At 44.0% G+C, this 11,016-nt stretch overlaps 1 long non-coding RNA gene across 1 annotated transcript in view; it reads left to right on the forward strand.

Moving 5' to 3' along the window:
- The window catches only part of LOC114596275 (uncharacterized), a 28,430-nt gene that overhangs the window by 14,881 nt on the left and 2,533 nt on the right, over positions 1–11,016 (forward strand). Inside the window, exons 4-6 of the long non-coding RNA XR_003706491.2 lie at positions 6,448–6,621; positions 9,724–9,807; positions 9,972–10,044. This is a non-coding gene — a long non-coding RNA (uncharacterized LOC114596275). The remainder of the gene's footprint in view (positions 1–6,447; positions 6,622–9,723; positions 9,808–9,971; positions 10,045–11,016) is intronic.

The following is an 11,016-nucleotide window of genomic DNA, read 5'->3' on the forward strand; positions in this document are numbered from 1 at the left end:
CTTTAGAGAGAATTTAGTCTAGGTGCTCAGCGTACAACTTCTGGGTCATGTGGCCGCTTCTGGCGAACCAGAGCAGTGCATGGAAACGCCGTTTACCTTCCTGCTGGAGCGGTACCTATTTATCTACTTGCACTTTGACGTGCTTTTGAACTGCTAGGTTGGCAGGAGCAGGGACCAAGCAACGGGAGCTCACCCTGTTGCGGGGATTCGAACCGCCGACCTTCTGATCGGCAAGTCCTAGGCTCTGTGGTTTAACCCACAGCGCCACCCGCGTCCTTGCCTTTCCCTTAGAGATCCTTTAACTAGAAGAGCATGCAAAACATGTGCTCTCCTGCTGAGCTAAGGCTCCCTCCTGCCTGAAAGAGGAAGAACAGGGCAGCCATTGATTAACCAGTGCCACTTTTCAACGGGAAGGGAATCACAGGCTGTGAGGCCTGATGTGGCCCTCGATATCTCTTTGTATGGCCCTTAGGGACTTTTTCCAGGCTACATTTCCTCCCCAGCCACACAGCCCCCTTCACCAGTGGCGTCACAACGGGGGCTGGGGGTGGGGCAGTGCACCTCGGGTTCCACATCTGGGAGGGTGACAAGGCGGCACCCCGCGGGGTGCTTGCCCTGCCGCCCCGGGCATAGCGGCGGGAGCAGCCATCGCGCCACTACAGCCACATGTGGAGGGTCCTCCGTTCGTGGCTGCAGCTGTGAGCAGAGGATCCCGGTGCCGCCCCGGGCATACCACTATGTACAGTGCATGTGCAGCATCGCATGCATGCGTCGCACATAATGCCACTCATGCGTTGTACATAGCAGTTTGCCGCCAGCGCCACTTGAGCACTGTATGGACAGCAGTGGGATTCTGGCACTGAGTGCCGCCGCCAAACCGCTATGTACAGCGCATGGGCATCGTCGCTACGTACAGCGCATGCGTTATACATAACACCGCACATGTGCCCTATGTAGCGATACCCCACCTCACGTGTCACGATGCCTTCGTTCACACCTGCTCTTCACAAGCCACATTGACATTGGCTTGCAGCATCCTCAAGTGTTTTCACCTGGCTGGAATGCATGTTTGAATTCTTGCTTGCTTGCTTAGACGGAGGATAGCTAAACTTGACCTTCATTTCTCCACCCTGTCTCTGGCCCTGCCCATCACTGGCAAGTGGGGTTGCTGGGAAGGTCTTCTATCTTAAAAAGAAGAAAGGTTCCCCATCCCTGCCTTAGCATGTCACTTTTAAACCACACCTGAAGCAGCAGTGATACTTGACTTTGCTCTGACTAGCTGAAGAAAAGCTTTCTGAAAGTAATGACACGGCAGGTCTTTGATCAAAATTTGTAATACGCCTTTGTTATGCTGGTCCCTTCCATATACTTTGGCTCTCATCAGCCTCTGGCATAATTGCACCAGTGTGGCTTTTCTGAGGGAATATGGAAAACTAACAATGCACAAAAAACCCGAATAATACAGATATACTCTTTGGGAAGGACAAAATAAATACAGACACAGTAAACAATAGATATGCTATATTTTAATAAGCTATTGCTCCTTGGTATTCTTTTTTAAAGATTGTACTTACCACAATGAGAAGCAGCTCAGAATTCTGCTTTTGATCAAGCAAGGTAGCCCTAGATTTCCACAATCTCAAAATAAACAGTTATGTGTTTGTGTTATAGACAAATCTCTGAATATAAGACGATTAGGGGCAACCTAATCAGGGATTATTGTTAATAAACTTGAACTAAGCCACACGTGGTTAGGTAGCAAGAAACTGACCCAGTAATATGACAGCTCCCGTGGAAATGAAATCTTAAATACAAAAATAAAATTAAAAACGCACATGCACAGATATACTCTCTCTATTCAAGTGGCATAATCATGCGCTGTAATTATGAATAATAAATAACAATAATTATATTTATAAAGCAGCCTGCACATATACTATGATGGCACTTGTGATTCAATGAACTGTTTCATCAAGCAGAGTATGATTAAATGAAAGAACACTTATTTTAAAAGGACATTTTGGAAAATGAAATGGGGAAGGGAAAGGATGAAAAGCATATCTGTACTATTTTATATTTTCCAAACCTGTTGTTTCTTTAGCCACTGATTTGTCCAGGCCACTGGACTTGCCTGTTCTTATATAATATTTGACCCAGTCACAGAGCTATACATGCCCTCCAATAGTATACATGTCTACTCAGAAGTAAGCAGGCCTACTGAATTCAGGGGGACTAACTTCCAGGAGAGAACAGAAAATTTACCAGTTTGGGGGTGGGACTAGTGCCATGTTGAATTTTGGGGATGTGTAAAATTTTAGCTGCAAAAGTTGTTTTTGGGTGGCATTACAAAAATGTTCACAAACCTTGCACTCTGCATACATAGGAGACTATCTCATTCGATTAATGTGCACTAGGGCTTTTTCTGCGGTGTTGCCCCAAAAGTTGAAAACTCTCTCTCAAGAGATTAGGTTATCGCCCTCTCTTTAATTAAACACTGTTAATTGAAAAGATTCATGTTTAAATAAGCTTTTGAGTCTGTTACTGCTTGACGTGTTGATTTTGAGACCTGCAATTTGCGTGTTGTTGTTTTGGCTGCTGTCTTTAGACTGATCATTTGTGTTGGATCGCAGTTGGTTGTTTTGTGGAGGGGAGAAGTAGGGTACATTTTAAATAAATAAATACACAATTATAGCCGTAGTCACTAGAACTAGAGAGTTGGCTAAAAATATAGGTGCTCTGTAGGTGAATTTACGGTACATTTAATTCGTGGAAACCCCACTTCCAAGTTGGGCCCTCTGCACATAAGAACTTCTGTATAATGTCTTGTTTTGCTATCAGAAGAGGTTTTGGTTTTTAGCACATGTTGCCTCTTTAGAGGAGCCAGTTTGTCTCTGGCAATTTTTTCTTTTTTTCTTTCAATATTTGATTTGCAAAGGGTTGAAATAATTATAAAGAATTGTTTTGCTCAAGAGACTCTGGACTTACAGCACTATAGAACTGCCATTTCTAGGCAGTTACTAGGATTTTTAAAGGACATCATTACATAAATATCTAGTGTGGCAGTGACTCTTCTTTTTTCAACTGCCCTTGAAATTTGAGCTTATATGTAAGCACAGGGCCAGGACTAGGTTTGTCTGAAGATTAACAGTCAATCAAAGTGCCCCTACAGATTAAACCTGCATCAAGGTAGACCTGATCTACCTTGGTATTTGGTAGGAAACAGCTCAATCCATAAATTCAAAGAGGGAAAACAGAAGGATAGCAGCTGGCGAAAAAAGATTACTTTTCTCATTCCACAGTACATCACATTGTACTGCAGCTCTCAAAGTGAGAACAAATTATGACTAAATGTTCAGTGACTGAGGGATTAGAGAGTTCAGTTTAATAAACAGGCAGAAGCCCTGGTAATTCCTAGTGAAAAGAGACTTTAATAACTCGCTTTGGATACGTTGATAACAGGAATAGGCGAGCGCTATAATAGAGACAGAGTGAAAAGTGACAGTCATTTTCAAACTTGCTACTTTGCCGAATGATTGAATCTCAATCATTCAAGTCCAATGGGCTCTTGAGTCTGATGGAACAGGGAAGCAGCCATCACTAGGAATAATGTACTTGTATAAATAACTTTTCTTATCTCATGAAAAGTTCCTGTTTGAGAAGCAGTGCTTTAGTCTTCCTTGTTGGGAACAAAACAAATATATATTCTCGGGCACTTGTTCTTTTCAAAATGCTTCGAGATTGCTAAGGACGGAGATGGCTTACATTGTTAACGTAATATGTACAAATGTGGGTCCAGTGGCTTTATTTGTACATTCAAAATTTGGCCTTCATTCAAACCGCACTTGATTAAAGCTTTGAAGCCTTACTACTTTTAAGCATTAAGCAATATGATCTGAATATGTATGTACAGCAGGGCGGGTCCAAGACATGTTACTACCTGAGGTGCAGTAGCAAATGATCTTCAATCTTCCCCACGAGTCATGCCGTTTTGTATCCAAGGTGGCTGAGACAGAAAATTTCACAATCGAGGATTTGTGCAATCCCTTCCTGACTGTAAAAATACAGCAACAGTAAATTTCATAGCTAACAATATGCTCCCCTTTCATGATACTCCAAATCAGCTGCCTGAGGCAGTTGCCTCCCTCTGCCTAATGGTAGGGCCAGCTCTGTCTCACAGCAAACCTGTTCTCTGCCATATATTGGGGAATGGTTTGGGTACCGTTTCCAAAATCTTAGTGCTGTGGAAACAGTAGGTTCAATAGCTTGCAGTCCTTTCCCCCTAATTAGGCCAGGTCAAGATTGCATATGATTTGGCCTATGCACATTGGACTTTGTGCTTGTAGGCATAGCTGATATGTCAGTTCTATTGTGCAGAGGAGTGCGAGGTTGCTAGGCTGGTATGAGCAGAGGTGAGGCAGGCTTGGCACCAGAACAGAATTGTCTCCCCTGCCCCATACTGTACTCTTACTTGCATATGAATAGGGTTAGTGTAGATCTGTGTTGCATAATTTACATATTATGCAAACTGTTTCCTAATGATGCACACCTTCCTGATTTTGTTTGGGAAATGTACTAGAGGGCTTTGAATGTCTTAACGAGATTATGCATCTGGATGCAAATCAGTGGCGCACAAGGCTTCAGCTTGCAGCTGAGCACAGACTTAGGCTGGGAGTGTGTCTGAGAAGGCAACTGAAACTCTGAGCTTCCCTACAATCTGAGGTGGGCTTGTTATGGGGCTCAGAATTCAGTTTCCTCAGAATGAAGGTCAGCAGAGACTGTAGGGTGGGGGGAAAGCCCCCTGAACACTGAGGGTGCCTGGCCTCTTCAAAAAACAACAAAAAACAATTGGCCCCTAGGACCTCTAAACTATCTGTACAGTGGTACCTCAGGTTACATACGCTTCAGGTTACAGACTCTGCTAACCCAGAAATAGTGCTTCAGGTTAAGAACTTTGCTTCAGGATGAGAACAGAAATCGTGCTCTGGCAGCACGGCAGCTGCAGGAGACCCCATTAGCTAAAGTAGTGCTTCAGGTTAAGAACAGTTTCAGGTTAAGAACAGACCTCAGGAACGAATTAAATACTTAACCTGAGGTACCACTGTAATTGCAAGTAAAGTCTTGTAAGAGATCACCTCACAGTAATAACATTCTTTCGTATCCCTGTCTCATCCCTTCCGTCGCCCATGCCTACTAGTGCTATGTGCTACATCTTGTGACTTCAATTTGCTCTGATTTCTGAGTTGTTGTTTCTTCCATTTCTGTCAGGAATGCTTCTAACAATAAGCCCCTGAGTTTGCACTACTGCTAAGTAACTTCACTTTGCATACCTCAGCTGCTTAAAGCTAACAAGCCATGCATGTTTCTCTCCGCCAAAATTCCTCCACAACATTACAAAACTATTTCCATGATCCTTCAAAGCTTTAGGAGGCAGGGTGTGTTTCTGTGTGCCCAATGAGCTGATGGCGGGCATTCGGGCCTTGGTCAAATTGCCATCTTTGGAACTTTAAATAAAATTAAAGGTAAAGGTGCCCCTGCCCGTACGGGCCAGTCTTGACAGACTCTGGGGTTGTGCGCCCATCTCACTCAAGAGGCCGGGGGCCAGCGCTGTCCGGAGACACTTCCGGGTCACGTGGCCAGCGTGACATCGCTGCTCTGGCGAGCCAGAGCCGCACACGGAAACGCCGTTTACCTTCCCACTAGTAAGCGGTCCCTATTTATCTACTTGCACCCGGGGGTGCTTTCGAACTGCTAGGTTGGCAGGCGCTGGGACCGAGCAGCTGGAGCGCACCCCGCTGCGGGGATTCGAACCGCCGACCTTTCGATCGGCAAGCCCTAGGCGCTGAGGCTTTTACCCACAGCGCCACCCGCGTCCCTTTTAAATAAAATTACCAGATGCTAATTCTTGACTTTTAATTGCTCCCTTTTGTTTTGCATGAAACTCTATGGGCATCGCTGTGCTTGCATTTTCACAGGCAAGTCAGCGCAGCTGTGAACTAGTGTATAATTGCATCTTTAAAAATAAAATTCCAATGTGTTTGAAACAAATACAACAAACCTACCTTCCCCTACCAGAATTATGGGGGAAGTTCGGAGGGCCATTAATGAAATCCACAGTCAAATCGTAGCATTTTAAAAATAGTAGTTAAAAGGGGACTGTTGTAAAAGCTAAGGGGGCTTCCCTGCCCCTATAATTCAAGCCCTGCCTTGTCTGCCACATCCAGAATCCTCTGTGGAAATCACAATTCGAAGAATGAATTGTTTGTGTCTGTTGCATTGCTTGAGAACTTCAATGTAACTCAAGTTGAAAAGTTTTGTTGGGTTCTTTCATAATAAAATATGTCATGAAACATTAAAGCAGGGTTTGTTTAATTGTGTGTCGTTTCTTGCGTATTTGGTCCTTTAGGCATTATAAACAGCAAAAGCCTGTCTCTTCCTTTCTCTCTACAGACACTTGGAACGTTTCTCTTTGCAAAACGAGCGCTCCCTTTCCATAAAAAATGAAAGCCTTGCAACCAGCACCAGGGCACTCAAATATCATTGGAGAATTGAAACCTGTCACACTGCATTCCATAATTTTCCAGCATCACAGGAATGATTCACCCTGATTGAGACTGCAGGCAAGTGACAAAATACTGCTGTATTAGCCAAATAATAAAAAAAGCAATTTTTGCTTGTTTTGTCTCATTTTTAATCCAACGTATAAGGAAAAGCACATGGAGATCGTGAACCTGCATAAAAGCACAAATGACTAATGCAAAACCAACACACTTTAAATCTCTTTGAGTTGTATCCAACTGTGCTTTTGCTAAAGCAAGTCAGGGCAACTGATTTTTGCAGACTGACCCCACACTTTGTTCTGGGGGCCTCTTTCTCTGGCTTCTAAAAAAAAGGAGCTCAGAAAACCATGCTAAAATGAGTTGGGTGGGCTGCTGTCGAATGTCATATTGTCAAAAGTCCCTTCTCTTGAATAGCTGAAGGTAGGAGATCAAATAGCAGGCTGAGCATCAGAGACCTCTCACATCTGCATTTAAGGGCACAAAAAAGCATTTAACAGCTTTGTGCAAAGGTCTTCCAAGTTTAGCCTTCACTATTTGCAGGCAAGGGGGAATTCTACAGTTTCTGCTACGTATTTAGCCTTTCCTGCAAATTCCAAGAGCGAGCATTGCACCTGATCCACAGCTAGCACCTTGTCGAACAAGAATAGCAAAGGGGATACAGCCCAGTATGCTCCTGAGATAATTACCTTCTTTTTCATATCCTCTGTCAGTCAAGCTGTACAATCCTTTAAACATCCACACTCAAAAATATTTCAAAAGGCTTTACCTGACGTCTGCAAAAGCAGAAACACTTGAAAACTTAATCCCGCTTGATAAAAGCTGGCTGTGCTGATTGATTTAAATCAGAAACACAGAATCTGGCTATTGGGTACCGAAACTGTGGAACAGTAAAATCAAATTCCCACCCATTTCTGTACAATGGAATGCAAGGGAATTTCACATACCTACTAAATATTTCATTGATTTTTAGGGGCCATCTCCAAGATCTTAAGTTTAATTTACTGTACACTGCTTTCTTGAATATACTTTTGTATCCAAACTGCTAATAGTTAGGACTTAACAAAGTTATTAGTGAAATAATAATAAAAAATTGAGCATCAATGCTACTATTGCTATTGGTAGTTTGGGGCAGAATAGTCTCCTTAAAAGGTGGAGGAAAAGAAATGCATTGAATCTCTTGTTATTTTGAGAACACGAGTGGAGCAGGAGGGGTTTCCATTGGAGTGGCCTGTTAAAAGCATACAGTTAAGCAACGTTCAGCTGAATGTGCAAACTGCAATCTATCGAGCTGGAGAGGACATAAAATGTGGGTGTTTGCAAAGTGATCATGATGTTGTAGACACTGAATGATCAACAGTGAACTTGCTATTTGGAGATGAATGACTGGATGTGGTTCAGAGGATAATTGCTGCGGTTACTACTAGCTGGTTTATTTTTGGGATGGAAATCAGCTGTTTGCGTGTCGAGACCCCGAGACCACCCTCTCGTTGATGAATAAGACACAAGGACACAGATATTAGGTTAATGTTATTGGGCAAATTTAGGTCACAACTTTATTGGTTACAGAATGTGAGTGGTATTGGCTTAGGCATTGACCAGACTATATCTGACTCCTGCCCGTCACACAGGGAGTCCTGTAAGGATCAACCACCGGTAGGGGAAGCCCCATAGATGCAAACCAATTTGAGCTCCCTCTGGGTTCCTGACGGGTTCGTGGCATGGCCCTAGCCCAGCCCTGGACTTCAGACAAGATCCACACCCCCGGATTCCTTTAACGGAATACCCTTAAGTTTGGAGGGGCATGTGATGGCCACACCTCCCCTCCCCCATCATAAGATCAATCAATGCCTAACCGCCAAACCTTACAAAGTTGTGATGATTCCTACGAGGTAGGTGAAAACCAAATGGCCCAAGCCAATTTGCCAAGTGGGAAAATTCCTTCCATGCCCCTCAATGGCAACCAACCAAGGTCCATAGCAAGGCCAAATTCGAAACCTGAAAATAGGGAGGGCGGAGGATCAAGGAAGTGAGCCAAGAGGAAGCTCTCCAGCTCACGCCCCAGTTTAAATGGGGCCCGGCCCGGCCCCCGCCCCCAGCCAGCGGATTTGCTGGCAGGCGAATGATTTGGCTGGGAACCTCCGGGGGATGCAGGACTTTGTCCCCTGCCCCCGGAGGGGAGTGGGTGGCCATGTGGTCCACCACAACTCCTCCCCACTGGGAAGTAGAGCAGATTTGTAGTATGTTCTGATATCTTTTAGGCACTTACATCAATATGGCAGGTGGCCATCTCTGGAGAAATGTACAATTTCTTTAATGAGGCTGGTTGTTTAAGCGGGCCTGAGGAGCTTTGATACTGCAGACTTCCATCAACCCCAGCCAGCAAAGCCAGAAGTCAGAGAAGGTAATAGACATGGCTAACTTTGGTAGATTAACTTCAGTGGGTCTACACTGAGTAGGACTTAAGTTGAAAACAACCCACAGTCATGGCTCACTGTTGTGCTTCTCAAGGAAGCAGGCATGACAAAACAAAGAGTAGGAGGTTTTGCCTCAATGCCAGGCTCTCTCGGCATTGAGGAAAAGACCCGATTGCCATCTTATTCTTCTGTTGCTCATTGTTTGCATGCCAAACAGCTACAACAAAAAGCATATGCCAATGTCTAAAGCAAGGAACCTGTGGCTTTCCAGATGTTTTTGGAATGGAAATCCCATCGTCCCTGGCTACTGGCTGGGTCTGATGGGAGCTGGGAGTTCAGCCACATCTGAAGAGCCATAGGTCCATCCCTGGAATAAACAATTCCTCAAATATGCATTTTAGTGACAGAATTTGCTGCCAGCTTTCAGATTCGTATTAAGTCTGCCTAGGGCATTGTGGTTCAACCTTTCCAGTACTATGCCTACCCAAAGCAGTAGCAGGTTGTTAAGACAGCAAGCTTTTGCCTGGCATCGTATTTAATAATCAAGTTTTTCCTGTTTGAGCAACATTTTTGGTCATGGCATCAGTTGGAGTACCTGTCAAATAATTTGTTGTACAGGAAACAAAAGCGTAGGAGGTGGCAATTGCTCCTGGTACTTGTGTTTGAACTCCATGGTAGTGATCAGTCACTACTTCACCCTGCAGGACTCTCCTAATGAATTAAGAGTGAGCTTGTCATTTGTATTCAGACAGACAATGAACTGCATACAAAGGGGGAAGAACCACCCATCACCTCGCTCTTTCTTTTCTTGTTTCACAGACCCTCTGCATGATCTGGTGAGTTTTACACAACTGATGCTGTTTGTAGTAATTTGTTTTTTCTTGCAGCAATTTGTCAATAGCATTATCGCTAGCAAGAAGCCCTGCCATTCTGTTTTGAGCTCTTTTTCGGTGTTCCTGCCAGGGAAATGACACTCCCAGTTTCTTGCTTTCCTCCCCAGGATTTGTAGAACAGGTGTTTGAGCTTTTCTTCAAGCTGTTATTACTTGGAAGTGATTTTCTCCTCCTCCTAAAGTAAGCTGGTGTTGTGGGGCCACGGGCAACTTATTTCTATATTGAGCATTATTCATTAGTGTTCCTCGTAGTTAAGAAAGCGTTTATTTACGTATTTTATTAGCTGGTTGACTTCTGCCTGGCTTTCTAGAGATTAGGCTCCATGGAGGAGAGGATAACTTTGAGAACTTGTTTTAAGAGGGGGGTGGAGATAGGAAGCCTGGAGCACTCCATTGTCCCATTAGCTCATGGGTGTCTGAAACAGGAGCTCCAGTAGAAAAGGTGGGGAGAGTGAAGAGGATGAATACTTGAAGCCATTTCGGAGTATCCAGAGAACAAAAGGTTTCTCTGCTGGTTGTGAGTTTGGGCCACTAGTAAATCCTCCATCCAAATCTGTACTATGGCATTTGGGCATGCAAGTGGAGGACTGAAAGCCCACCCCCATTGTAAACTGTGTGTGCGTCTCTGGTCAGAAGGGTCAGTGATAGCAGTAGCAGCTAGCATATACATGTTTTAGCAAGAATTGGTGCTGACCAGTGTTGGGCTCTTTCAGGTAGAAACCCAATGCTGGTAGTGGAAGTTTACCTATTATCATGCTAATTCATGTATTCTATTTGCAGCTGCTTCTTCCCAGTTAGTGCCAGGCCCCAGAACTAAGAAGGGAAAGGCAATACTTTATTTTAAAGGAAAGATGCTAGCGCACCCAAACCCAACACATCTAAGAAGTAAATGCTAAAAATGAACAATTTTACAGCTTATTTGTTGATGGGCAAGAGAGGGAAGGAACTGAAGTCACATGAGCTGTATGTTCTGTACTAGAGTTCATCAGCGCTCTGTGTAACCCAAATAATGAGATGATTGGGGTGATTTTGGTTGCACGCTCACATTCCTGAGTTTGAACATGCTTCTGAGTCATTCTGTGGCCTGTTTTTACAGGAAGTTAAAAGCACAACCTGCCCTCCTTATATTTTCTGAGAAAGAAATTTCAGAGTT

Source organism: Podarcis muralis, chromosome 4 (genome assembly GCF_964188315.1).
Source record: "Podarcis muralis chromosome 4, rPodMur119.hap1.1, whole genome shotgun sequence".
In the NCBI taxonomy this organism is placed as follows: Eukaryota; Metazoa; Chordata; class Lepidosauria; order Squamata; family Lacertidae; genus Podarcis; species Podarcis muralis.